At 46.8% G+C, this 25,166-nt stretch overlaps 1 long non-coding RNA gene across 1 annotated transcript in view; it reads left to right on the top strand.

The window, feature by feature from the left end:
- The window catches only part of LOC144161930 (uncharacterized), an 89,559-nt gene that overhangs the window by 18,696 nt on the left and 45,697 nt on the right, over nt 1–25,166 (top strand). Inside the window, exon 2 of the long non-coding RNA XR_013320534.1 lies at nt 12,204–12,354. This is a non-coding gene — a long non-coding RNA (uncharacterized LOC144161930). The remainder of the gene's footprint in view (nt 1–12,203; nt 12,355–25,166) is intronic.

Here is a 25,166-nt window from a genome sequence, read left to right on the forward strand (position 1 = left end):
ATTAACCCTTACTCCCACCTGTTCTTCATTCAACGTTCTGAATACTTCTTGTAAGCATGCTGTGAATAACATTGAAGAGATTGTGTCTCCTTGTCTGACACCCTTCTTTATAGGTATTTTACTGCTCTCCCTATGGAGGATGATGGTAGCTGTAGACCCACTGTAGATATCCTCTAGTATTCTTACATAATGCTCATCTACCCCCTGGTTCCGCAATGCCTGAATGACTGCTAGGGTTTCGACCGAGTCAAATGCTTTCTCATAATCTATGAAGGCTATATATAGGGGTTCAGTATACTCAGCGCACTTCTCTATCACCTGATTGATCGTGTGAATATGGTCCATTGTTGAATAACCTTTACGGAACCCTGCCTGTTCTTTAGGTTGACTGAAATCTAAGGTTGCAGAGATTCGGTTAGCGATTACCTTGGTAAATACCTTGTAGACGACTGACAGTAAGCTGATCGGCCTGTAATTTTTCAAGTCCTTCATGATATCGCACTTCCTCCCAAAGCACCCTCAATCGGCACGGCTCGCATCCCCAATTGAAGAGGGTGTCGTAAACAACACCGGCTCAGAAAATTGATTGCATCGACACATGGAACTAAATTACTGGACCTCAGTCGGCAACACACTACCACTGTTAACCTCACGCATGAAACCCCTGCGGAAGACTCTCACCTCCTCCACATATGCGATGCTCGCCGCAGCCTCACCAAACGGTGGAAGCGCAACCGCACTAACCGTAAGCTTAGACTGCCCATCGCAAAGCTGACGGAAGAGGCAGAGAACTACGCTCGCCAATTCAGCCGGCAGAACTGGGCAGAATTCTGTGCGAGACTTCAAGGTACCTTGGGCACCTGCAGTACCTGGCACCTGCTCCACTCCCTTATGGAAAGATGGAAACGAAGGCTACCACACACCATCACATCAAGCGCCTCGTCCACTCCCACCCCGGTACCGCAGACCAGCTGTTAAGTAGTCTCCAGCGAACCCTTCAGGAAGACCCTACGCAACCCACCGCCCGCTACCCGCCCTACAAGGGACCCCCTAATCCCTCTCTCGATGCCCCATTCAAGCAGCAGGAGCTGGAAGCTGCACTCTTATTGATTTATTTCCATTTACCCTCAAAGCCAGAGGCATTAAAGAGGGAAGTGGATACATAGATACAGGTCAAATACAAAATTCATTGGATGAGTACAGGCTTGTTAGGTTCCTGGTTAAAGGAGCCATAAAGAGAAAACAAAAGTTTGTTTTATTTGAAAGATTAGGTGTTTCATAGTACCCTAAGCACTTTCCCGGAAGCAAATGACGCTTTATTCACTGAGAAATAAGGCAATTTAAGCCAAAATTTTAAATCTCCCGGGAAATTATACATTTCGTGACGTGAACAATGGTGTCATACGCGCCGGTCCATGAAAGGGATATTTAGTATGTCGACTCCATATAGCACCCATGCGCGGGAATCAAACAGGTACCGGAACTAGTGCCGAAACCGAGACGGTGGCCATTTTAAAAATACTAGTAAAACCTAGTGCACCCGCAGCCCTAGTCATGGAATCGCCTGATCCGGAGAACAAAACTCTCACCGAGAAGCTGGGGCTTGCATTTAACAACCTCACACCACTTGAACGCTCAATGCTTCTAAGTGCGCGAGCGGCAGGAGTTGTGGGATACGCGGATGGACCGGAAAGCGGCCATTCCGCGATAGCCACAACAGAAGAACGGCCAGCCGTCGGCACCGCTGCCTCGTCAGCCCCGTCGCGACGGACTAATACAGACTGCTACGTATGTGCCGCATTTTTATTACAGTTAATAATAAAACAATTTCAGTAGCAGTATCGCTTATGCCAGTTGGCCGGTATCATGTATGGATAGCCGTTCGCGCGAGCTCTCTGCTTCGACCAGAAAGATACGTGCGTCAATGCGCGGTGTGTACGGCATTTTTCCCCTAAGGTCAGAGCGCTTTGACGGCGATTTGACGAAGTCGACGACGAGCACCAGCATGTCCCAGGAGTGAGCTAACGTAAGGGTCCCTGCCGTAATCACTTCCTCGGAGATGAAGCGAAGCACACTCGTATTTCCTTTAGCTCTCTTTCGCCTAAGTTTGCAAAGTTCACAAAACGTAGCCACTTGCTTCACCGAGGTTCGTCGTTGGGCAACACATGAAAGGATATCTCCTCACCGGCAGGGATGTCGCACTCCCTCGACGATTTGCCCGTACTACATGGGCATTTCAAAGCGTAGCAACGAAATTTCATTGTAAAGTACTCGAACAAACTGAAGTTTTCAGTGGTTGTAAACTGGAAACGAGCTCCTAGCAATAGCAGCAAGCCGACACCATTCCGAATCTGCTACGAATGTCACTATTCCGTCACTGCTTGCTGTTCCTTACTCCCCTCGTTTCTATTTTTACCTTTGCTGGTTGGCGATATGACGGCCAACCTCCTGTGAAGTGATTACGATACCAAGCAAGGTTGCGGCTATGCGTGCTGGGACGGTTCGTTGGCCCCGAAGAGCCTCGAACCCGAAAATTCGTCTGCGCGACGGTGGCGACGGCGAGATGTCGAGTTCGGCTGGCGGTAGGTTCGTACGCATTGGCGTACACGCTTGCGTGTTTATTCGCCACTTCAACCGTTTACTTCACCGTCCTTAGTGTCATAAAATGAATGTGCAGTATGTTTAACGGGCATATAGCTCACTATACAAACTGGTAAGCCCTGCCTAACTTGCGTTTGCTTTTGCCGGGCTTCGCCCATCGCAGAACATTCTCGTGTGACATCATAGGTTCGGTTGCGGGAAATGAGCTGGTGGGTCGCATGGTCATTCCTTTTTTTCTAATTATTTAGTTTATTTGAGCGAAGTTTGTGTTAAAAGTGGTGTCAGTATGGTTCTAACTAGGCAATCTTTCGAATGAACCAAACTTCTGTTTCCTCTTCATAACTCCTTTAAACAATGTTAGCTAGTGAGGTACGAAAAAGTTGGTGATCGACAATGGTGGCTGTTGGTCCGGGAAGGTGGTTCCATTCTTTTGAAATGCGGGGTATGAAGGACTGAAGGCAAGCTCTTGTTCGGCAGGGCTGGATTCCAACTTTGTGAACGTGATCGACTCGTGGGGATATGTACATTGGTGGAAGTATGAGTTCGGTGCGCAAATGAGAACTGTGATTGAATATTTCATGAAATTGGCATAGGCGAGAAAATTGACGACGGGATGCAGGGGAAGGAAGGTGCAATGTGTTTTTCATGGACGTTATGCTAGCGGCACGGTTGTAGTTATACATTATAAAACGAGCGGAGTTATTCTGTACTAGCTCTAAGGAGCTGATTAGGTTGTCAGTACTGGGATCCCATATAGAAGAGGCGTATTCTAATTTACAATGGACTAATGTTTTATATAACGTTAGTCTTAATGACATACGTGCGGAAAAGAAATTACGGCGAAGATACCCTAACGTTCTGTTAGCACTGTTGATAATCGTGTTAATAGAAGTGACCAGGTAAGGCAGGAAGTAATATGAACACCAAGATAGCGATAAGAAGTGACTGACTCGAGAGGGGAAGTTTTAAGATAGTACGTAACAGGATTATATAGGGAGCGAGAAATTCGCATTGCTTTACATTTGGTAGTGTTAAGGTCCATTAGCCACGTGTCACACCAGTTTGAAATTGCGTTCATATCAGTTTGCAGAATGTCAACGTCAATTATATCATTAATCTCTCGAAATGTTACTCAGTCGTCCACGAATAAGTGAATGTTAGTAGAAACACAAAAGGGAACGTCGTTAATATATATTAAGAACAAAGGCGGACCTAAAACTGAACCCTGAGGGACGCCGGAATGAACAATACTAAAAGGAGAGTTAAAATTGTTAGCAGAAACAAACTGCGTTCTGTTGCAAAGAAAGTGCTCCAGCCATGTTAAAAGATCGTGACCAAGATTTAATTTGCTTAGTTTAAGAAGTAATAGCTTGTGTGATACCTTTTCAAACGATTTCGAAAAATCTAGAAAAATACAGCCTGCCAGTGAACAACGATCTAGGATTATGTTAAGTTTATGAGTAAAGGAAATAAGTTGGGTTTCACAAGAGAAGGTTCTGGGGAAGCCATGTTGGGCGCTGGTAAAAAATGAGTTACTTTCGAGAAATTTTACAATGCTTGAGTAAAGAACGTGCTCCAGTATGTTGTAAGGAATGCTTGTAAAGAGATTGGACGGAAGTTGAAAGGTGAATTTTTGCTACCTGACTTATGAAGGGCCACCGCCTTCCCGACCTTCCAGTCCTCAGGAAGAGTGCAGGTGTCAATAGATTGCTGGAAAATCTTTGACAAAATAAGAGAACAATACAACTGAGTACCTTTTAAAAATTTGGGGTTAATAAAATAAATACCAGGGCTTGCGAAAACTTTTAGCTCTTGAATTATTTTTTCTATTCCTTTGGGCTCGATCATTATTGGATCCATTTGTAGAAATTGATGAGTCGATATGTTTGGAATAACAATGTTGGGACCAGAAGTAACAAAATTACCACAAAACACATCGTTTAAAATTACTGGGCATAGTCTGTCAGGAATGACCAAGCCATCCTCATCAAGTAGGTTGATTGAATCACAAATGTTGGGGTTAATCACTCGCCAGAACTTTTTTGGATCGCTTAAGAGCATGTTAGGTAAAGTGTTTTGGGAGAAATGTTTTTTTCACTTCTTTTATTTTTGACACGTATTGAAGATTAGCCGCCTTCTAAGTATTCTATTTGGCAGCACAAGAAGAATATTTTGCAGCACAGTACAGTCGTTTCTTCTTGTTCGAGAGGCGCTTTAAGTATCTGGTGCACCACGGGGCTCGGGAATGGGATGAGATAATGCGCAAAGGGACGTATTTGTTTATTAAGGCGTTCACGTTTTCTTTAAATATAGACCAGTTAGTTTCTGTTGTACGGCTGTCAAAATCCTGGAGGAAAAGGTCGAGGAAAATTGAGAGCTCCTGGTTAAGTGTTTCAAAGTCCGCTTTGTTATAAGCGCGAATATGTTTCGTTGTTTTATCGGTTTTTAGTACAGGCATCAGGATGTCATAACTAAGTGATAAATGGTCACTCAGGGATGGTAAGTAAGATATGACTGATACAGTATCTGGGAGGGAAGTTAGTATCAAATCGAGAACATTAGCAGAGTCGTTCGCTATCCGAGTTGGTTCAGTTACAAGCTGTGTAAGCGAAAAAAGAGAGCAGAGGCTAACAAATTCCGCACTCTGGGGCGAAAATGGCTAACGGATGCTCCAGTTGGGAGCCAGTTTATATTTCAAAAATTAAAGACGCCCATTTAAAAAATTGTAGCCGTAGGGTGCCGCGTGACAACGATGTTTAGCACGTCGTGAACCTTGTCAACGAAATTGGGTGGGTAGTTAGGAGGGCGATACCGCACCCCGACAACAATTTTTGGTGCCCAAGTTCCAAGTATGCCCATACAGTTTCTAGTTGAGTGCGTAAGTTAATCGGATAAGATATGATGGATTTGTTTATGGCTAGAAGAACACCACCGCCTTGTCGTAAAGTACGGTCACAGCGGTAAGTGTTAAACCGAGATGGATTGTTATATAGTTCAGCGTCATGCACGTTTGCATTCAACCAAGTTTCTGTTATTGCAATAATATCACCATTACACGTGTCAACTAAAGAGTTAAATGACTCTCGTTTATTAAGAATACTTCTAACATTTGCAACTAGTACGGTCACGGGTGTTAATGCACCCCGTCCCCTCGCGTTTCCCTACGTGGTCTGAGAATTCGAGATTTGTGCCGCGCTTTCGGTTTCGTGAGGTATGTTAGATGAACGTGCTTGAGAGACTGCGCGCGCAGATTCTGTTATGACTTCGTTTCGCGAATTGTACACGTAGCATTTTTTACCAACGAACAGCTTGTCATGTCGCAAATAAAACTCCGGAGAATTTGGCAAGTTATTTGCGAAATCCAGAAGCTTTCGCCGTACTTCGCGAGTAGCCGGTGAGTAGTCTTCTGATATGGCAATGTCGCTTTCTTTTAGTTTTGAACGCAGAGCGAACATCTGGTTCTTTACTTTAAACGACGGGAACCTAATTATGACGGGACGGCATTTTGAAGGAGAAAAAGAGCTGATACGGTGCGCACGCTCTATTTCATTCGGGGACAGCTCACTGCCGAGCGCTGCTGACAACACAGTAAGCGCCTTTTTTTCGCTCTCATCCCATGTTTTTCGCACATCTGGAATGCCATAGAGGAGAACGTTGTTTCGTCTAGACCTGTCTTCAAGGTTTTGTAGTCGAGAAATTACGGCATCGTTCTGGGTTGTCAAGCGCTGAGCAGTGTTCATTACAATTTCAAGTTCCTGTTGTATTGCACCAAAGTCGTTATTTGCAGTCTGAAGAGATTCAAGTCGGGCTAATATATCTACAAGCTTAGTTTCCATAGCAATCTGACTGGATTTTATTGCTTTAGTGTCAGTGCTAAGCTCCGTAGTACGCGCGTCAATGGCTTGTAATAGTTCGAGCACCTTCCCAGAATTGTCTGGTTCCGTTTGCGTATTATGGGAGCGAAGTGTCGGGCCCGGATTTGATTCAATATCCCCAGAACAAAGTAGCAAAAAACATGTCATAGCACTTGCAAGCAATCACGAAAAGCACGTGTGGGCATGGGAGCAAAAATAGAAAGCGATTGTCTTTTTTTTAATGCAGAGCATTTCCTTTAACTCGCGATGTCACCCGGCGTTGTCGGCGTGCCTCGGCGTCCGCAACAGCCGTTCCAGGTGCGCCCTCTCCCCCACTCCTCCTCTCCCGCATCAGGCTACCCTCCTCGCTCTCAACAACAGGTCCGCACCCCTCCCCCTACACTATATAAAAAAAATAATACTTACCGGCACCTGGTGTCGATCCCACGACCCTGCGGGAGGAACGCAAGGTACATGGTACCCACTGCGCCACAAAGCCGACACTGCATGGAAGGCTACGAACGCGCCATATGTCCTTGACTCATTCAAACTACGTCAAGAAGCTGCTGATACAACGCATTCACTACCACGTAACTCCCCCAACACTAAACGTTAACGCAATACACCCACCCCCTATGCGACGCATTTACTCGAGTCCCCCTCGCGGGGAGATGGGCCCTTTTTTTGAGAAAAGGGAGGAGCGTCTACACACCTGAGGAGCGTAGAAAAGATGCTTATAAGCCATACTGCAACGAAGGCAGCTCCCATGCCCACTGAAGATTCCATCGGAGAGCCGGGGCTTTATATGCGTCGGTTGAGAAGAAGTCACTGCTGTCGTCTTGATAAGCAGGTCTGTGTAGTTGTAGATAGCCGGTACGGGAAGTATTCCGCATGCTGGGTTATTGGCGTCAGGCAGCGCGAAGGCACGTGTGCCACAGGAAGCCGGGTGCAAGTAGGGGGGTGGAGTGGCCAGCAGATAAGTCGCTGCCAGGATCATCAGGGCCTGAGGAACGTAGAAAAGATGCGTATAAGCCATACTGCCACGAAGGCAGCTCCCAAGCCCACTTGAAGCTCACACGAAACACCACCCGGGGCAACGAACGAATTCCCAACAAGCTTCTCCAGAACCTTGACGCAGAAATTGACCATCTTTTAGATTACTTTTAACCATTGGGCGGCTGGTACCCTCCCCCAGCAGTTGCGGCATGCAGACATTACGCTGATCATTTACCCAAACAAACCCATTACCACCAAAAACCTTCGTCCCATCTTCCTCACGTCCTGTGTTGGCAATCTTTATAGAACACATGGTGCTGAACCACCCCACTCCTTACATCGAGGACAACGGTTACCTCCGCACAACCCTGTTCGGATTCTGCCCGCACCTTTCTACTCAGGACATCCTCTTACAAATCAAAGAGGACGTCATCGATCCTCTCACCACCTCGAGCAACAAGTCTGTCGTTGCTCTTGATAATAACGGTGCATTCGACCACGTCACACACGAGACCATCCTCAAGGGACTAGCAACCACAAACTGCAATCCACGAATGCACGCCTACGCCTATTTCACTGCATTTCTCCAAAACCGCACGGCCGCTGTCCGCCTCGGGCATTTACGATCCACGAACTTCACTCTGCGCTCCTGGGGGACAGCGCAAGGATCAGTGGTGTCTCCGCTACTATTCAACCTAGCGTTGCGAGAGTTGCACCTTTAGTTAGCGCAAGGCACATGGTCAATCCTGCTCTATATGCACATGACTTCACACTGTGGATTGCACAGGGCTGACCGCGGAGCAGTAGGATTCGCTCCAAACTGCTATTGATGTCATTTAGAAGTACCTGCAGTAGAGGAGCCTCAAATGCGCCCAAGAAACGCGCCGACCTAATCCCAAATCCTCGCCTCTTCATCGACAACCAACCAGTACCCAATGTCGCCTCAAGAAGGATACTCAGTCTAAACATCTCTAAGAGCGGTAGCATATCTAGCACAATCCCCAACCTCCAGCAGACGCTCACCCAGGTCACTCAACTTGTCCGCCGTGTTGCCCACAGTCGGTTCGGCCTTCAAGAACACGATGCGGTTCGCATCATTCAGGCCTTACTGACCAGCCGCCGTATGTACGTGACCACATACCTGCCCATCACAGCTGCGGAGTGAGACAAGCACAACGTGATAATTCGCTAGGCATACAAGACCGCGCTCGCCCTTCAGCCCACTACATCCACACGCAAGTTGCTCCAATTAGAAATCCACAACACCTTAGAAGAATTTCTTGAAGTGCACAAGCAGTCACAGCAACGACGTTTTCTCTCTACATATACAGGGCGATGCACTCTTCAATGCTTGGTTATGCTACTCCCCCACCTAACGACTGGCCGGTTGGCACCGCGCCTGTTATCCGGAATCGAATCACGGTGGCTCCTATCCCCAGAAATATGCATACGAAATACAACGTCGCCCACCGAGCCTCTGTACGGCCGCTTGGCACCGGCTATATGCAGCTAGCTTCAGCAATCGGTACACGGATGCCGCCCGCTACTCCACCCAGCGATCTCACGCTGTTGCCGTTGTCGCCCACCGCTTTAAACAGCTTTCGGCAGCCACTATTGACACCACCACTGCCACAACGGCCGAAGAAGCAGCCATTGCGCCAGCCGCCACTACAGCCGAAGACTACGTCACCATACTTAATGCCGCCGATATCGGCAGCTACTACATCTAAGGACCACGACGCCATACTTAATGACTCGCAAGAAGCACGCCACCGATATCTTCGGGGCCGCATTATTCCCACTGCTCTTCGCATCCTTCAGGCTGATTTTAAACTACCCGACATCGAACTCATCATGGCAGCTGGCCACGCTGACCTCCCCGGAAACGATGCGGGCCGCTGCCTGCAAGTATGCACTCCATGCCGTCTCTGACCGGCGGCCTCCTTGTCCAGATACCCCTCCCACCACCCCTGATCTCTTCACCCACTGCCACCTCAGCCGTCGCAGATATCCCCCCTCACCGTCACCTTAGTCCTCACGAAGCCACTGCCCTCCGAAGGCTACAAACTAACTCTTACCCCAAGCGTACCCTCCTCCACAAAATGTAACATACCCAATACAACACAACCTGTGTCTACTGCCCATCCCCTGGCACCTGGCCCATCCCCTGGCTCCTGGTATGAGAATTCCAGCAATCCCCGTCTTTATATCCGATCTCCAACCCTACATACGAGCAGTGGGTGGACCAGCTGACCAGTTCGGACCTAGCGATTCAACAAGAAGTCGTCTCTAGAGCCCGGGCAGCCAGCCAGGACCACGACATCCCTGACTAACGACACCCCTCACAGGGCTGGTGCTACTGCCAGCTAGAACAAAACTAGCTCGTTTTTATTAAACGTGTATTTATCTCTCTCTCTCTCTCTTCGATGTCGTAACGCGAGGTTGGATCTCGGACGGAAAAGCAATTTTCTTTTGAGAGCCTTTGCTCCTGCTGAGCTGAGTCGTCCTTCTACGTCATTGGTCACGCGAACGAGCATGTATTCAATTAGTTATAAGGTGTTAACTGAAATCTACAAATAGCTGAAGAATACAGATGGCATTGTCTACCTCCCGGAATCAAGAGGTAAGTTCCGCTCAAATAGGATGCGCCAGCATGTGGCCTTTTCCCGCTCATTCATGGATGGCGCCACTCGTTACCGATGATGATTGGTAGCAGTTCGTACAGTGTTTCATATATAACTAAGCCGTTGTGAAGATATTTTATGGCTATTTTTATTCCAGGTAAAATGCCTACTTTTTGTACGCGTTTTATATTTCATGCTAATTTCTCCCTCATCACGCCAGTGGTTTAGGTTGTACATAGGCAGTTTTAAAGAGTTTAATATTGTTAACCCGCTGCCGTTTGTGAGGATTGTTGCGCATACTCAAACAGTAAGTAAGTGCTTTTCGCCTCATGTAACCCTAACCATGTGTTGAGAAAGGGAGATTCGATTGTTTAGTTGATTGATTTGTATGAAGTGCAAATGTGTGGTAACCACAAGAGGGGGGATCTCACCTTTGGTGGCATTTTCGCAGTTACTTGTGCCCTGGTTCAGCTCAGTGTCAACGAAGGGCAACAACAGCAGGATTGCGTGCACATAAAGATTGATCACGCCAACACACTATGCCACTTCCCCACGCCACACACGATGCCCCAGGAAGTTTTCTTTACCGTACAACACAAAAAACAGCGATTGCTGCTACATAATTCTTAGTAAACATCCATGTCTATACCTTGTAAAAAGAGCAGCTAATTCATATCTCCGGGGCAGAAGTCCCCCACCGCCGATATGGGTGGGTTTCCGTGAGGTACAAATACTGCCGGGTGCGCACCCAAGAAGAGGTACAGCGACGATTTCGCATGTTGCCAGGTTGACGGCACTATGTACGGCAGAACAGGGTGTGCTCTCGTGCTAACAGTAACTGGCTGTTTTCAAAGCTTTCAGCATAAATTGTTGTCCAAAGCTTTTTCTCAATCCAGAAATGAGGTCACAGGTATGGTATCGTGGCGGCGGCAATCCAGATCGACAGAGCCTGAAATTGTTGGAACGATACTTCACCTTCACCGCTGCTCATGTCATGCCCAGCTACTTATAGTAAAAGCCGATTTTGATAATTATTTTTTTCGCTTGCTGTATTCTAAAAATTCCCGCGCAACGCTTTGTTTGGCCCTATAAGTTAGTCAGGCGGAGACTTAGTGTTAACTGCCGAAGGTATGCTATACCCCGATAGTGAAATAATATAATTGCATTAGGTTTTGTATTACCAATGCGCCGAACCCGAAATGTACTAAATACTTCCGGAGTTCCTTTTCAAGCCTGCGAGAAGGTAACAAAATGAGTAACCAGGCTGTTTGTCCTGTTTTGCGATCACCAATAAATGCAGCCGGAAGAAAAATTACCGTTGTAGTTGGTCAACAAAAAGCACCACGAAAGCAGGTATTGCATTTGGTGAATGGGACTTTCTATGGATATGTCAAATCTGATACTTTCTTCACCATAGAACAAAACATTGTATCACAAAGTCCAATTATGGCTGCGGCGCAAAATGAGCAAACCTCTTGTCCCGAAGAAGACCCAAAACCCGAAGAAAATAGTTTTGGTTAATGGCTTAGCGTTAACCTGTTCTAAAGGGTGTAGCCACCACCATGACAGCTCACTAATGAGAAACCTTCGACGCACATCTGCTTCAGCTTCACAAAAAGTAGCTGTTGAGTGCGATCATCAGTAAACTAGGCAGCTGCGGGTAGCGCACCATGCAGAGAGTGTAAGTCAACTGCGGAATCCCTCTTGCCCTTTTTGACGCAGACATCGGTTCCTAGTTAAGGCTCTTTCGCACAACCTAACTGTTTGCACGAACGAATGAGCGGTTGGTTTCCTTTCTGGCAACATATTCTATGCTATTTAACGTATGTAATTTAAGACATATCAGAAAACGTCATGGTTCAAAATTGTAGGGATATTGTGTTTTCTGTTGGTATTTTGTCTGCACTGCACTGTTCTATTGCATATACTTTAGGGGCACTTTCCCTTAGAGTAATGTTTTTAGGCTGTTGCTATTGAGCACCGAGTTACTGTACTGCAGAGGCTACTAACACAAAAATTGCCGGTTATTATAAATATTTACAAGATTTTCCGTGGTGATTAGGCAAGACCTCCCCAGCATATGTAGTAATTTTCATTGTTTACTCCCATGGATCTTTCTCGAGTATAGGTGACTGCCTGCCCTGCACATGCCCAAGAAAGTCGAAAACGCACTGCGAAGGTCCAGGACCCTACTGCTCCTGCCGATTTGGAAAGGTTTACGAAGTGGGCAGCACGCGCTGCGTTTCAAAAGCTTCGATTTGCAGCGAGAAGCCTTCGTGGTGAGTAATGGTTCAGCTCGGCGCATTACGTTAATACATTCTTTTTAAATTGTATACTTTTGTGTCACGTAAACAATGTCACCAATCTCAGTTAGAAATACTTTACACTTTCCCACGATGGACTAACATCTGAAGCTTTGTGAGTAATTGTTCACAGACCGCCCATGCCTTGACCGTCTACATTGGCTAAACTGAGAAAACGTTTGCTAGGCTTGCAGCCTTACGTTAAAAGCCGATGAGTTCGTCTGAACACAAGATTACAAAGCGTCAATGACTTATCGAAACTATAACATATCTCCTGCGTTAGTACTTTTTCAAGGATTCGAATTAGCGCGCAGAATTTCTGTCAGAAAGTGTACCCTCATGCGGGGATACAGTTCGAAAAAATGTCCATGAGAAGGTGGTTGTGATAACAGCGCCTTATATTCTGAGGATGGGAACGCCTGCTTTCAAAGACGAAGTTCAATTTAATTCCACCGCAATGAGGCCGACGGTCCGTACATTCATTCGCATCGTCTCAAGCTTCGACAATCTCGATTTACCATCACGTGGACGCTAGAGGCAGAACCGGTACGCCTTTGAGAAAAAAAGGTCCATAAACACATTGACGGTCTTACCGGCCATGTCTTAGTGCCCCACTTCGGCGACGGCGCTAACCTTTGTATCCAGGTCGGGCGACACAATGGTCCAACAGAGAAACACCAGTAGGCGCAAGTTACCCAGAATTCCGAATGAAGTCAAATCATTTCGACCGATTTTAGACTGGTGCTGATTACTCCGGTACGAATAGTGCACTCAAAGAACAGTTTTCAATGGTGACAAGGCCATGTTAGGGGTGCCCTATATGTACGCGGGCGGTCAACGTATGTTCCGTATTGGCATGTGCACCAAAACGGTGCACATTCGCGGTGCGAGTTTCCGCGTTGGTTCTTTTTCCTGTGTGAGTGTTCCTCGGGCCCCATACTCTGGTTTCCCATTCTTCGGGGGCGCGGGGCTGATTAGCTTGCTGGAGCAGAGCCTCCCATTTTCCACCCCATGGAACCTGAACAGCGAGAGTGACCAATGTAAACCGGCACTACGAATCAGCAAAGGCAACGTTACACTACCTACGCGTGCCATCGTCTGTATTATCATAGAATGCACCCAGTAATACTCAAGCGGTTCCGGCATCGTAAAGCACGTCTGGCTATTCCGCTCTTGAGAAGTCCGGGACCACCGTATTCGTTGTACGCCAATAAAGGAAAAAAAGGTTTTGTTCCAACTAGAAGGACAAAGCTTTTCGAAGTTTTTTCATTGAATCCAATGAAAGCTACGGCCTTCTACGAAAGGCTTCGCCATTTGTATTAGCAAGAAAGCTGGGAGCTGTCCTTGGAATAAATTTAGAGCATGCGTTTTGTAAGCTGGGGCTCCTAGTAATCTTACATGATGACTAACAGTGAACAAAATGAGCAACTACACTAAAGAAGGAGGACATAAACAAGCGCGATCAAACAGTGCTTGTTTGAGTCTTCCTCTTTTGTGTCTTCGTCCAGTTTTTTGCTGTTAGCCATCATATCGTTTACGGCTACCGAGATGTCATCTGCAGGCATCTTCATTAGGTGCGAAAACAAAACAAAGCACGATGCAATGATAATAACGCAAAGGCAAGCAAACATGCAAGATAAAGAATCAATTTACAAAACCCTAAACGCGTGCGAAGGCGAAATTTAGGATCCTTACGTTGTGACCTCCCGTAAGATGAAATCCTTGATCTCCTGCGAGAAGAAACCGTCATTGCTGTCAAGCGCATGATTATACGACATAACGACATAGATATTCTTATGAAGCACCTGGTCCTGACGTTCAACAAGACTCAGCATTCTGAATCTCTGAAACTCGGCTACATGGTCCACCGAGTTCGTGCATATATCTCAAACCCGCGCCGATGCTTTATGTGCCAGAGGTTTGGACACACACTGCACAGTGGTAGGGGCAAAGAGACGTTTGCAAAGTGTGCCAGTACCGATCCTACCACGAACTCCACTGCAGCGCAGGAAGCAAAGTGCGCCAATGGACCGGGCCATGCACTGCGTATTCAGCGAAGGGAAGTGTAGGAGAATTCCTAGATGAGAAACAGTTGAAGTTTTTAAGATAAAATAAGGGATTTTGATTCAAGAAGCGTGACGAAGATTCTGGTTTGTGTGAAAAGACACTTTCGCCGAGTGTTGGCACCGGATGGCTGGGACGCCTCACACATCCGTATAGACACAGGTCATCTTTGCTAACCTTGCCCGGCCCAGCCTCCCCCTATGCAGAAGCCACCTCAACTACAGTAGTTTGCAAGCATTTTAGCACCAAAGGCACTGCAACCACCTGCCCTCTCTAGTCTGGCTGAGGAGGTTATGAGGTTGTACCTCCTTCTCGTCCCTCTGGCCCCAAAAGGACATTCGGTGACCCTCGTACCTGTGCGTTCTGAAGGCTGAAGGGAAGAACTCATCCAAGACCCCTGCAATGAGTGGCCCTCAAGCAATAAAACCACCCCACAAAAGTGGAATTAAAGTAACTAATTTTACCCGACTCGGACTAAAACTAAGATGAAATTACAGTTACCTTCAACCATTGCAACTGCACAGTTCTAGTCAACCACCGAGACGATATTCACATCTTAACAGACAAATATTAACCCCAAGTAGTGGTGTCGCAGGAAACAACATTACCAATTGACATGACAGAAGTCTCCACGATTTTCACGTTCACTGAATGGACTAAGAAGAATGCACCTTCGCTTCAGGGGGTGTGGCTTTGGTACCGGGTATAATTATAAAGCCAATACCACTCAACACAACTCAACAATGTGAACAAGCGGATCACTGTTTTCTCCATTGATCTTCCGCCAACTGATAATGCGTCATTACAGAAACTTGATCTTATTCAGCCACTTCCTCCACTGTTAGTTATTACAGAAGATTTTATTGAGCATTACTGGTCGTAGAGAGGAGACAAAACCGACAGCAGTGGAAAAATATCGAAACGTGGGTAACTGCTAAAAGTCTTGTTGGGCTTATAATAAATACAAGACACATTTTTTTTCCAAGTACTACAAGCACTTCGAGCTCAGTGAGGTGAACTATTTACACGAAAGTGGCCACTTAAGTGCTTATTGGCGAGAAGTGCAGCCTCTACCTGCCATCAAAAGCTGTCCACCAAAATGAAGGTTCGATAAAGCAGAGTCGGTAATATTAGGGATTTGGTAATATTTGAGGGATTTGATATAAACAGTATGTCCATCCAGAGAGTGGGCAAATGCCCGTATCTATGACGAACCACCTAAACCTGCAAACGTGGGTTTCCCGCAAGCATCTGGGCGAATCTCTAAGCAACTAAAGCAATGGTAGAACGATGCTTGAGGAGGAGCCCGTAAAAAGTAGAACAATGCTTCGGGTGTGTTCAGACAATTTCCTACCAGGAGAACTGCCTGAGCTTTAAGGCTGCCGGGGCTGCTGCCAGGAAAATCCTAAAGAAAGCAAAAAGAAACTTGTGGCAAAGCTTTGTAAGCACAATAAACGCTGCCACACCCGAAATAAAGGTCTGGGACGATGTTTGCAACGTCAAAGGCAGCTACAGACGATTTACTGTTCCATTTTGTTCTACGGACGGCGCGTGCGATTTGTGGGAAACTGAAGCACAAATTTTAGGGGCCAACTTTGCATAATTCTCTCGCGATACAAATTAGACACAATAGTTAATGAGACCCAAGGCTATTGCCGAAAATCACGAATTAAAAGTAGTTGCAATAGCATGGACAAATATACTCGAGGATATACATTGTACGACTTTACAAGGCGATTAGATGAGTGGAAAGCAACATCTGTCGGCCCTGACCTTATTCACTACGCTTATATGCAGCCCCTAAATGACAGCTGCTTAGAAGTGCTCCTCAAGGTCTTTAACAAAATCCTGAAAACAGGTAGGCGGCCCAAAGCACTTAAAACGCTGTCGTGATTTCATTACTGAAAGAGAGCAAGCCACCAGAGAGTCCATTAACCAACCGACCAGTAACGTTGACGGCTGTCTGTGTAAGAGATAAAAGCTGACGGAAAAGTTTAGATTTCTCTTCATTCCTGGACGTTCGGGTTACCTAGATAGGTTTCAATGTGGTTCCGGGCAGTTTCGGTCTACAACCGGTCACTTTGTTTGTTTTCAAATACTGATATGAGATGCTTTCGTGAACAAACAGTTTTACGGTGCTGTCTTATCAAGGGCGAAGCCCGTGAGGTGCTCTGGCTGTTGTCTTCTGATATCATCGTATTATAATGTAGTCACGGTACTAGAATACCGGCACAGTCGTTTTCAACGTCTGGAGCTACAACGTAACGTGTAATAGAAGAACACACTGGGACACTCGTTTTTCAAAGCATCGCACTATAACGTTTTAGTTACATTGGAAAAACGCGTACCAAGAGAGCACACCATGGCAATCGTTTTTGAACAACTCCAGCTAGAATTTTTCGTGCTTCAATGACCAGACACTTACAGCAAAGCTGTTTAACTAACCCCCATCCCGGTTTCATCTCCGTGTGAAAAAACGCCAAGGCGCCAAGAATACATTTATACACTACACGCTTGGCCTCTCACCAGGTTTCACATTACGGTTTTATCTCGGATGGCAAATACGCTAAGACGCCACGAATACACATAATACTGCATTCGTTGCTCATCCCAAGGTTTCACGATAGTGGTGATGGCCGACAATTTTTGAAATGGCTAAGGCTTAGGTACCATTTCGTGGCATGGAATTGTCCAGGATATAGATGCAATGGAGATCAGAGGGTGAATTTTTTCATGTGTACCACATTTTCTTCAAGAACGAACCTGTACGCTGAGATTTGGCAATGCACTCCCCCATTCTTTCAGTCAGTAAAAGGAGAGTCTCACGGTGGTGGGCTCAGTTTGAAACTTCTCTGTGTGAAATTTTTTGGAAAAAGTAAGCCCACCAGGTTTTATCTATTCCATTCACGTCAGTGACGTGCAGATTGCGTGCTCGTGATGGAACTGGTGAGTCTGTGAAAGGCAAGTGCAGACTATGCTGAAGCGGTAACAAATATGAATGGATGAAATTGGTTTCCTTTTTCTCCTGAAAAGTGTCCGTGTGTTTTCTTCGTGGGAAAGCGAGGTATTCATGCCAAGCCCGAAATAAAAATCATGGGTGTGCTCGTCCTCGTACCCAGTAGACGCAAATCCTTAGGCATAATTTATGGCTCCAAATTCACATTTGGAGCACACGTAAGGAAACTCAAAACAACATGCATGAGGACACAACATCTGGAACATTTTGTCGCACAAGTCATGTTATGCCAACGGTGCGTGTGCGCTAATATTTTTTAGTTCACTTGTGCGGTCTCGTCGTTCATATAGTTGTATTTTATATGGGTCAGCCCACCAGCCTGTTCTCAGCACGCTCAACCCCGTTCCCAACCTGAGAGTCAGGCTTGCTTTAGGTAGATATCTTTTTTTTCCAAAGTTTGCCCTGTGGCATACTAGATGTAGGCGTTTACAGAAACACAAACAAGTTATTTTGGTGTATAAAGTTCAGGAGTTGTCGGTGACACGGCCATGCACCCGGTGTTCCAGGTCAGGAGGGCGGCCAGAGTGGAGAGCGGTTGCACGAAGGTTCCGCAGGGGAACTTGGTGCAATCTAGGGCAGGCCGAGAGCAGGTGCGCAACATTGACGGCCCCAATGGCAGTGGCGCAGAATGGACAGGTGGATCCATATGGTCCGCGGTATTGCGATGACCAGGAGGCAGTCACGGACAGCGAAAGGGCCACCCCAACGCGTAGTCTCCGCAGCTCAACCTCCTCTCGGCGAGTTAAGCCACGAAGAAGGTTTGAACCACACGGAGGTGTGAGTGCTCGTGTGGTAGTAGTGGCCCCATGAGGGTACTTGAGGCTTGGGCGGCTAGATGAGTTTCCCCCTGTATTACCTAGCACAGATGAATGGGGCGTCCATTAGGTGCGGATCCGCAGCACCGTGCTTCTCGCCAAGTGATGCAAGGCATCTGAGAAAGATTTCGATTGCGGCACGCGACGAATGCCATGTATGGCTTGCGTTGAGTCAGTTCGAATGATTAGTCGGGAGTACGGCCCCACCCTGACAAAAGGTATTAAGGGGACCATTCCATCATGTATTGCAAGTAATTCAGTAAGATATACCGGTGGCAGTGGATTGTCGGCATATGAACAGGTTTCGTCAACCTCCGGTAGCTCGGGAGAAACCCGTGTGGTGTGTACCATGCCATTTTTAGCGCTAGAATCTACATTCGCAATGATTGGGTCGGTGTCTGTACAATGAAGACCAGAGACGTGTGCCGCGGCCTTGCCAAGGACTGGGTGAAGGAGACGACCGATAGCTGTACTCGCTGCCGTGGAGGGAGGTCCGACCCTTTCACAATTGTATCTGCCACAAAAAAGCCCATGTAACGGGCTAGTTTAGCACCTGCACCGATTTTAGAGAGCTTACAGGTGCGGGCAGAACGGCGTTGATGTACCAGCTCATCGATAGTGTTCAGCTGCGCCTCGGCCTGCAGAGTTGGTACCGGGGTCATTCGGGGCACACCAGTAACAGCCCGCATGGCATCTCGGTTGATGGCTTCCAGGCGATCCCAGTCGCTCATCGCAAAATGGTGGAATTAGGCCTGATACACGAGTCGGGGTTGTAAGACAGACTGAACAAGGAGGCGAGCAATTCTATTTCGCGAACCGCCTATCTCCTTTGCTATTCGGCGTATCAGGTCGATTGTGCGTGCAGCACTCTCCTTTGCCAACTTAACCCATCGAGCCGCAGATCCTGACGAGGCAATGTCGAGACCAAGCAACTGTCGATTTAAAATCTCTTTTAGTGGTTGCTGATCAATAAAAAACGGGACATGCCGGTTCCCAAGTCGGCCGCGCCCATTGTTATTTGCCACTGATAAATATGCCTTTTTCCTTTGAAAGTTGAAGCCCTACCTTACCGTACCAGTATTTGGTTCTGTTTAACGCCGTTTGTAGAGCTCTTTCTTGTACATCGATGTCAGGGTGAACAGACTACACAGTCATGTCATCAGCGTGCATTATGTATTTTGCATCCGGAATTCCCGCCCTCTGCCATGCTAAGGGAAGAAGGCGATATTAAATATTATTGGCGCCAGCAATGATCTCTGTTGAACCCCTCGATACGAGGTGAATTGGCCTGTAGCTTTTCCGGCAAGCGAACAGGGAAGGTGCGGTTCTGAACAAAGGCGTTCACAGAATGCATACACCACCTCCAAATTTGCGCCACCCAAGGATCACAACAATAGCTTCATGGGTGACGTTGTCGCATGCATTCTTAAGATCCGTTGCCAGGACCATTCGAATCCGACGATAGCAGCCTCATATAAGTATCATAGAGGAGAAATGCTGGAGTCCGTCTTCAACACCAAATTGTAACCTGAATCCAATTTGACACGGTTGTACCACGAATACCGCTCCAGCCCCACTAAATGCGTGTCGCTAACATGCGCTCCATCAGCTTGTATATCATCAATGTAATAGATTTTAGCCGAAGGTTGGAAATGTGGTCTGGGGTTTCGGCTTGGTTCGGAATTGCAACGATTTCAGCGTGGCACCACGAATCCGGAGTGATGGCTGTAGTCCAAGCTATGCTTATAGCCTCAAGGAATACATTGAGAGTGGTACCGTCCGTGTTCTTGAAGGGCTCGTAAGGAACGCCATACGGTCCCGGTGCTGTTCGGCGCTTGGCTTAGTCGATGGCTCCCAAGAGGTCCGCCATTGTTAAAGGAGCTTCAATTCCTGCTATGTCTCCACGCGTAGTCAACGAACCGGATCCATTCGGCAAACAGTTTTGCACAGTAAAGGGATATGACGGGGCTTCGATGAGCTACTTGCGGATGTATAAGCGACAGCGGACGGGTCTTGCGAAATGCTAGTAGAGCACTAGCCGGTGGATCCGGAGGACGTTGACTGCGTTCCATTGGTTTAAACGTTCGCCAGATTGAAGAATTCGACGACGAAGGGCCAAGCAAAGCGCATTAGCCTAGCCAGTGGCCACGCGTCAGTAGTCGTTCATGTCAGCGTGCTGCTGCTGTGAGGCATTGAAGCTTCAGCCGAGCTCGATTGAGGATGCTTTTCTCAGTGAAGAAAGTTCAACTTGGAGGCGGGCGGCCAACAGACGGCAGAGTTACAGGTCAGGAGCCGGCCGAGATTCCTTCACCCACGTAGTGCGGGTCGCTGCATTCAAAGCCGCATGGAGCCCGGGACGTGGTCAGGTAAGGGGCTGGAGACTATCGTAGCTGACGCTGATCGATAGACGTGCCATTCTACCACCCGACACAGTCTTCAAAGGCGATCCCTACGACCGCGAGAAAAGTCGAGATGAATAGGATGGTGATCCATGCCCCAGGAGTCTGGTTCACACATCCAGGTCACTGAGCTGCTTCGTAACCACCAAGCTAGGTTGGGAGAGCAAGCAGTATCGCGTGACGTTCACACCGACGTGTGGGCACTGAAACGTCATTTAGTAGCACTAACTGGACATCCACAAAAGTGTCATACCCACATTTACCCCACGCACTGGAGGTGACACATCCCCATGTAGTGTGGGGTGTGTTTAAATCCTCCGCCACCAAAATTGAGCAGCCGGGATGCCGTTGACCTAGATGTGAGACCCAGCAAAGGCTCAGTCTGGCTGCACGGCCACTGTAGGGGCGAGCATACTACGACACTATGATTACGTCCGTCTGAGGAAGGCGAACGAGTACAGGGACAACCTCTTGCCATAGTGTGCGCCATCGCGCCAGGTGGACGTGTGTCTGAGGATAGCTGGAGCGGGCGTAGACGGCTACCTTTCCTGGGGGAACATTAGGCCTAAACCTCCGGCGGTCCAAGACGGACGGAGACGAATACGCCACAAATCCAGGAAGGGAAGAGAGACCATTATTTTTCTGGAGTAGTAGCGCCCATGCACGTAGCGTCCCGCACAGAAGACGTTGGCTAAGTTCTCCGAACTTTCTAGTCATGCCCCTGCAGTTCCACTGCAGTATAGTCTTCGATGAGCCCGAATTATTTCTCTGTATTCAATTTCAGTCTATATGTTTCAAGAGGTTCCGCGTCCAGTATTTTCAGACATAACTGCTCTAGTTACAAATAATTTGCAGGTCCGGCCGGTCGACTGGACACGGCGAACCGCTGGCGAACTTGGCTTTAGGCATGCTACCCGTTTTGCTTATCCAGGCTCTTCTTGGTGTCGCCAGTTTCAACAACGTGCTCTACAACCTCGGCAATCCACCGGTATCAACTACGAATTGACATCTTGGCATGACGCACCAACGCCCGACGGTCCACATATCGGCCACTTAGCTGGAGGTGTGACGTCACCAGGGCTACGAAGTGTAAAAAAAGAGCTGCATCGCTTCGTCTTCACTGGGCACGGTGAACCGCTGGCGAACCTGGCTCTAAGCATGCCCCCGTTTGGTTATTAATGTTGGTCATGGTTCTTCTTTTCGAAGTGATGATATGATCCAAGCGGTTTTACCGTGCCCTCGGCGATGTCTTTACATTGCGTACGAGTGTTTTTCTGTATGCAAAATATTTTTGCGTGACGATGTTGAGAGCAACCCTGCTCCAGACATCCAGAGAATCTTTACACATCATTAATAAATCCAAGGAGTCAACGCAGAATGATATATCCCACATAGAAGCCTTGCAATGCAAGCTTGATGCTTCGCTTTGCAGTATAATGGCTAGACTAGAACAGATCGAAAAACATGCGATAGGTTTTCAACTTCCATGCAGCCTACAGCACCAATTGAACAACACCTCCAGTCTCCCCATAAGTCTGTTATTTCGCAACAGCAAAAAGAAGTGAATCTGGAAGATTACAGCTGGCGGTGAAATTTGGATGTTTTTGTGTGTACCCGAGGCTGAATCAGAATGTGAAGATAAACTGAAAGAGAAGGTTATCGGCAACATTTTTGATAAAAAGCTTGGCGTGAATGTTGAATTCGTTGAGTGTTTCACAGACTTGAAAAACAAATCAAGAAGACTGGTCTCAGGGAACACGATAGCGTCAGAGGCTAACGCAAAACTCGACAAGTAATGTTATACTACCAAGACTTCAATGAGAAGATGGCTGTTTTCAGTGATTTTAAGAAACTGAAAGGCTCAAAAAATCACGTTTAGAACGAGTATTCCAAAGAAACTCTCCGCAAGCGAAAACTGCTCTGCGAATTGTCACGCAAGAATAAGGATGAAGGGCTGGTTCCATAACTTTATGATGATAAACTTAAAATTAACGAAACATATAAGTTTGGGATGACTTAACCAGTAGACGAGTTAAGCTCGTTTCGTACCCCGCGCAGTCTCACTCGAAGTGGCATGATCCCAGCAGTAGTTCTAATCGCTAGAGGCTCATTCTGTTGAAAATGAATGCTCAAAGTGTTGTCAATAAAGCTGAATCCCGAGAAATTACATTACTTGCCCACAATCCTGACGTAGCAGTTATAACTGCGACTTGGTTGACCAGTGATATCACTGACGACTGCGTCTTTCCTTGGTCGTTTTCGGGCTTCAGACGTGACCAGGGGTTACGAGGTGGGGGTGTGGCTGTTCTGTTGAAGAATAATGTGAAAGCGGTGGTTTTAAATCAAATAGAATACGACAAAAGCCTACTTCTCAAGATAACCTTTTCTAGTTTCACCTTTGCCCCATACGTCCAAGGAGTCCAAGGAGTATGTGTACTGTACAGGCCTCCCAGTTCTGATTCTTCTTTTTTGCGAAATCTTCAAGATCATTTCTTTTGTTTCCGCAAAACCAGGCTTATGCTTGTTGGCGATATTACACTACCAAGGATTGATTGGCCTACTGGGTGTGCCGGTGCTGCAGAACACTCTGATATTCTATCCGACTATATGCTAACTCATAATTTAAATCAAGTTGTTCTTGACCCCACCAGAATTTGGCGGTGCAGCTAGGTCCGTACTTGATCTCGTGTTAGATCGCATTTTTTCTGATTATTCATTACGTGTAAGTGACGGGATTTCTGGTCACAAGGTTGTAGCTGCCGATGTCTTTCTAGAACCTAAAACAGTTCGACGGGAGTTAAGTATACATACGTCAAAGACTACTCCAGGGCGAGGGACGAGTCTGTTTTGGATTACCTAGGCATAGCTTACGAAAACTTTCAAGGTAATGATGTCCGGCATTTACGGGAAATGTTTAAAAAGCGTTGCAAATTCAGTCTAAAATCTTTTATACCTGATAAGAAAGAACGAACCAAAAGGGTCAATCCGTGGGTTATCCGGGATAATATTCACTTAAAACTGCAAATTAAACGTATAAATGAGACTCACTGTTCCGATTGTGATATCTTAAATAGGTTAGTCTACGAACTTTCAAGCAGCGTAAATTCCGAAAGGAAACAGTATTTTTGTGAAAGTTTGCTCAGTTCATTTTAAACGATCCAGAAATGTTTCGGAGTTATATCCGCAGTGCACGTAAATCGGTTGATCATTTATTGGTTGATGGCAAGGTTGAAACATCTCGTCACTCAATTGATAATGCTTTCAATTCTTTTTTTCATTCTGTGTTGTCAAGCGATCAAGGTGATGAAGTTTTTCTGGAGGCTCCTTCCGAACAGGTAGAGCTTGTTTGTTTTGAAGGAGTTTTTGAAATGCTTCTGTGATTAGTCCCTAAGTGCAATACTGGCCCGTATGAAATCCCGCACGCCCTTCTCAATCACTGTGCAGAATCATTAGCTCGGTTTGTAACAGTCATTTTTCGTGAATCTTTTCGAACGGGCGTGCTGCCCCATGATTGGCTTACGGCTAGAGTAGTTCCAGTTCTTAAAAATGGTGACCGCTTGCATGTTGACAATTATCGACCAACTTCCTTAAAATGCTGCTGTTGCAAGATCATGGAACATATTGTAGCTAACCATATCCTTAATGTACTGAAAAAAATAAAACAGTGAGTCCCTTCCAACATGGTTTTAGAAAGACATTTTCTACCGTTACGCAGTTGGTCACCACCGTTCACAGTTTTAATTCAGTCTTAGATCACTCCGGGCCAGTAGATGTTTTGTTTTTGGTCTTAAGCAAGGCATTCGACATGGTTTCTCACGTTAGCCTTGTTTTAAAACTTAAACAAGCAGGAATTCCTTCAACACTCGTAAACAAGGCTAATTCATATTTGAAAGATCGAACACAATTTGTAGATATTGAGGGTACTTGTTCCACTTCTCTAACAGCGTCATTACGTGCCGCTATCTTTCCTCGATCCGAACTTCACATATAAAATTCCACCAGGACTTTTCAAGCGGGTAGAAGCAATTCTACATTGCATGCTGTTGAATGCCGCACACACGCGCAACTTCTTTAACATAAAAACTCCCACCTTCCCTCGCGGGAACCCCTGTGTAGTGAGATGCGACGCATAGGCGGAGCGGCGAAGGGACCGCGTTTTATAGCGCGCATAACGTTGAGGGGACTGCGTAAGCCGGTCCCAGTCGATGACGACGTTGGCGTACTTCTAAAGCGGCGAGGACTCTAGGTGTTTGAGCCAAGCGTGGATGTTGCTTCGCCGGAGAACGGCACACCGGTTATATGCGCAGCGCGCCCGAAGGAGAGGAAACCGCGGAAGAGAGAGTACTGCATATGCGCCGGCCCCAGCGCGTCTGCCGTGGCTATGACACAACGTGCCGCGGCTATGACGCAACACAATCCAACACAATCCCCTTTATTCCAATCCAATCCAAATCCAATCCAATCCAATCCAATCCAATTCAATTCAATTCAAGC

This window comes from Haemaphysalis longicornis, unplaced genomic scaffold (assembly GCF_048455015.1).
Source record: "Haemaphysalis longicornis isolate Haplotype H1 unplaced genomic scaffold, Haemaphysalis longicornis Haplotype H1 scaffold_12, whole genome shotgun sequence".
Classification (NCBI taxonomy): domain Eukaryota; kingdom Metazoa; phylum Arthropoda; class Arachnida; order Ixodida; family Ixodidae; genus Haemaphysalis; species Haemaphysalis longicornis.